The 4,359-nt window shown below is 37.4% G+C and overlaps 1 non-coding gene across 1 annotated transcript; it reads left to right on the top strand.

Moving 5' to 3' along the window:
* Positions 1-1,483: 1,483 nt before the first annotated feature.
* LOC139182872 (U6 spliceosomal RNA) lies at positions 1,484-1,590 on the top strand. Its single transcript, XR_011566433.1, has one exon. It is a non-coding gene; the product is annotated as a U6 spliceosomal RNA (small nuclear RNA).
* Positions 1,591-4,359: the final 2,769 nt, after the last annotated feature.

Here is a 4,359-nt window from a genome sequence, read left to right as displayed (position 1 = left end):
CTTCCAACAACACAAGAGAAGACTCTATACATGGACATCACCAGATGGTCAACACCGAAATCAGATTGATTATATTCTTTGCAGCCAAAGATGGAGAAGCTCTATACAGTCAGCAAAAACAAGACCAGAAGCTGACTGTGGCTCAGATCATGAACTCCTTATTGCCAAATTCAGACTTAAACTGAAGAAAATAGGGAAAACCACTAGACTATTCAGGTATGACCTATATTAAATCCCTTATGATTATACAGTGGAAGTGAGAAATAGATTTAAGGGACTAGATCTGATAGAGTGCCTGATGAACTATGGACGGACGTTCATGACATTGTAGAGGAGACAGGGATCAAGACCATCCTCATGGAAAAGAAATGCAAAAAACCAAAATGGCTGTCTGAGGAGGGCTTATAAACAGCTGTGAAAAGAAGAGAAGTGAAAAGTAAAGGACAAAAGGAAAGATATTCCCATTTGAATGCAGAATTCAAAAGAATAGCAAGGAGAAATAAGAAAGCCTTCCTCAGAGATCACTGCAAAGAATTAGAGGAAAACAACAGAATGGGAAAGACTAGAGATCTCTTCAAGAAAATTAGAGATACCAAGAGAACATTTCATGCAAAGATGGGCTTGATAAAGGACAGAAATGGTATGGACCTAATGGATGGAGAAGATATTAAGAAGAGGTGGCAAGAATATACAAAAGAACTGTACAAAAAAGATCTTCACGACCCAAATAATAGTGATGGTGTGATCACTGACCTAGAGCCAGACATCCTGGAATATGAAGTCAAGTGGGCCTTAGAAAGCATCACTATGAACAAAGCTAGTGGAGGTGATGGAATTCCAGTAGAGCTATTTCAAATTCTGAAAGATGATGCTGTGAAAGTGCTGCACTTAACATGCCAACAAATTTGGAAAACTCAGCAGTGGCCACAGGACTGGAAAAGGTCAGTTTTCATTCTAATCCCAAAGAAAGATAATGCCAAAGAATGCTCAAACTACCGCACAATTGCACTCATCTCACACACTAGTAAAGTAATGTTGAAAATTCTCCAAGTCAAGCTTCAGCAATACATTAACCGTGAACTTCCAGATGTTCAAGCTGGTTTTAGAAAAGGCAGAGGAACCAGAGCTCAAATTGTCAACATCCACTGTATCATGGAAAAAGCAAGAGAGTTCCAGAAAAACATCTATTTCTGCTTTATGGACTATGCCAAAGCCTTTGACTGTGTGGATCACAATAAACTGTGGAAAATTTTGAAAGAGATGGGTATACCAGACCAGCTGACCTGCCTCTTGAGAAACCTATATGCAGATCAGGAAGCAACAGTTAGAACTGGACATGGAACAACAGACTTGTTCCAAATAGGAAAAGGAGTACATCAAGGCTGTATATTGTCACCCTGCTTATTTAACTTATATGCAGAGTACATCATGAGAAATGCTGGGCTGGAAGAAGTACAAGCTGGAATCAAGATTGCCGGGAGATGTGCTCGCTTCGGCAGCACATACACTAAAATTGGAACGATACAGAGAAGATTAGCATGGCTCCTGCGCAAGGATGACACGCAAATTCGTGAAGCGTTCCATATTTTTGGGAACGCGGGTATACCTGTGGCGGATTCATTTCGATATCTGGCAAAACTAATACAATATTGTAAAATTTAAAAATAAAATAAAATTAAAAAAAAAAGATTGCTGGGAGAAATATCAATAACCTGAGATATGCAGATGACACCACCCTTATGGCAGAAAGTGAAGAGGATCTAAAAAGCCTCTTGATGAAAGTGAAAGAGGAGAGTGAAAAAGTTGGCTTAAAGGTCAAAATTCAGAAAACGAAGATCGTGGCATCTGGTCCCATCACTTCATGGGAAATAGATGGGGAAAGAGTGGAAACAGTGTCAGACTTTAATTTTTTGGACTCCAAAGTCACTGCAGATGGTGACTGCAGCCATGAAATTAAAAGATGCTTACTCTTTGGAAGGAAAGTTATGACCAACCTAGATAGAATATTGAAAAGCAGAGGCATTACTTTGCCAACAAAGGTTCGTCTAGTCAAGGCTATGGTTTTTCCAGTGGTCATGTATGGATGTGAGAGTTGGACTGTGAAGAAAGCTGAGCACCGAAGAATCAGTGCTTTTGAACTGTGATGTTGGAGAAGACTCTTGAGAATCCCTTGGACTGCAAAGAAATCCAACCAGTCCATCCTAAAGGAGATCAATCCTGGGTGTTCATTGGAATGACTGATGCTGAAGCTGAAACTCCAATATTTTGGCTACCTCATGAGAAGAGTTGTCTTATTGGAAAAGACCGTGATGCTAGGAAGGATTGGGGGCAGGAGGAAAAGGGGACGACAGAGGATAAGATGGCTGGATAGCAGCACCGACTCAATGGACATGGATTTAAGTAAACTCCAGGTTGTTGATGGACAGGGAGGCCTGCTGTGCTGCGATTCATGGGGTCACAAAGAGTTGGACACGACTGAGCAACTGAACTGAACTGAACTGAACTGATATTTGCAATTGTTTTGTCTCGATTTCATTTATTTCTGCTCTGATCATTATGATTTCATTCCTTCTACTCACTTTAACTTTTCTTTGTTCTTCTTTCTCTAGTTGTTTTAAGTATAAAGTTAGGTTGTTTATTTGAGATTTTTATTGTTTCTTGAGGTAAGATTGTATTGCTATAAGCTTCCCTCTTTGAATTATTTCTTCCTTTTGGTTTCTGTCCCCCTAATGTTGGTCCAGTGGTTTGTGTTATCTTTGTATAGGGTGAGATTTGTGCTGAGTTTTGTTTGCTTGTTTGTTTGTATGTTTTTCCCCTGATGGGCAAGGCTGAGTGAGGTAGTAATCCTGTCTGCTGATGATTGGGTTTGTATTTTTCTTTTGTTTGTTATTTAGTTGAGGCATCCTGCACAGGGTGCTATTGGTGGTTGGGTGATGCTGGATCCTGTATTCGAATGGTTTCCTTTGTGTGAGTTCTCACTATTTGATACTCCCTAGGGTTAGTTATCTGGTAGTTTATGATCTTGGAGTCAGTGCCCCCACTCCAAAGGCTCAGGGCTTGATCTCTGGTGAGGAAGAAAGATTCTACAAGTGAGTTGTTATGGCATTAAGTGAGATTAAAACAAATACTCCAGAATGAGAAACCAAAGAGGAACCCCAGACAAATGGCAGTTACAAAATCAGGCAAATAATAATTAAAATAATGGAATATACACATATACATATACACCCATAAGCAAACTCAAAACAGTCCAACAAAAATAAAGTACAGTAGATTGCCCTGGGAAATCAAAAATTATATTTACCAGTTAGAACAAGACTAATTAAAGCACAAACTGGAAAACAAAACTAAAGCAAGGTGCCGAGTGGGAAATAAAGCAATGAAAACAAAACTAACAAATATACTAACAGGAAAGGAAATAAAGAGAAGAGAAAAGAATAGATATGAAAAGCTAAATAGAGGTAGATGAAGAAGATGTATATATTCTAAAAATTAGCTGCAAGGGGAAAAGAACAGAGGCAAAGGCAAACAAATATAGAAAAAAATAATAGATTTTAAAAACCTAAAATTATAAAAAAGAGAGAAAAAAAAAAAAGAAGAAAGAAAAACAGAGAGAGAAAAAAAGGAAAACTCCACAAAACTGCAAAAGGCCAACAGAGAGGCAGAGGTTTATAACAATAATAAAATATGTGACTGAATTGTACACATATACATATATACCCATAAACAAAATCGAAACAATCCAACAAAAATAAAATACAATAGACTGACCCAGAGAACAAAGGAAACCAAAAATTGTATCTACCAGTTAAGAACAAAATTAACTAAAGCACAAACTGGAAAATAAAACTAAAACAAGGTGTCAATTGGGGAATAAAGCAATGAAAACAAAGCTAACAAATAAGTTGAGAGGAAAGAAAGAATAGATATGCAAAGTTAAATAGAGGTAGCTAAATAAGATTTATATACATTAAAGATTAACTGCAAGGGGGAAGAACAGTAGGAAAAGCAAACAGATAATTAAATATAGAAAAAATAACAATAGGCTTAAAAATTTAGAAGTTAAAATTTTAAAAAGGGAAAAGGGGGGGGGGGAATAAAGGAAAATGGAAAACACATAACTGCAAAACCAAAATAGAGGCAGAGGTTTATAACAACAATAAAGAGTGTGACTGAGGAAAAAAAGCTCAAAAGCTTAATTAAATTTCATAGTGCCAATAAAATTGACAACTACAACACGGGGGTGGGGGGAGGTTCAAAAAAGGGAAAAAAGAATGCAAAAGAATCTAAAGAACAAGTCAAAACATAAGAATAATAAATGCTTTTCTTGAGTCACTGCTGTCAGAGTCCTTTCCCTTG

This window comes from Bos indicus, chromosome 4 (assembly GCF_029378745.1).
Source record: "Bos indicus isolate NIAB-ARS_2022 breed Sahiwal x Tharparkar chromosome 4, NIAB-ARS_B.indTharparkar_mat_pri_1.0, whole genome shotgun sequence".
NCBI classification, from domain to species: domain Eukaryota; kingdom Metazoa; phylum Chordata; class Mammalia; order Artiodactyla; family Bovidae; genus Bos; species Bos indicus.
The sequence above is the reverse complement of the archived record's forward strand: the minus strand, read 5'-3'. Positions and strand labels throughout refer to the sequence as shown.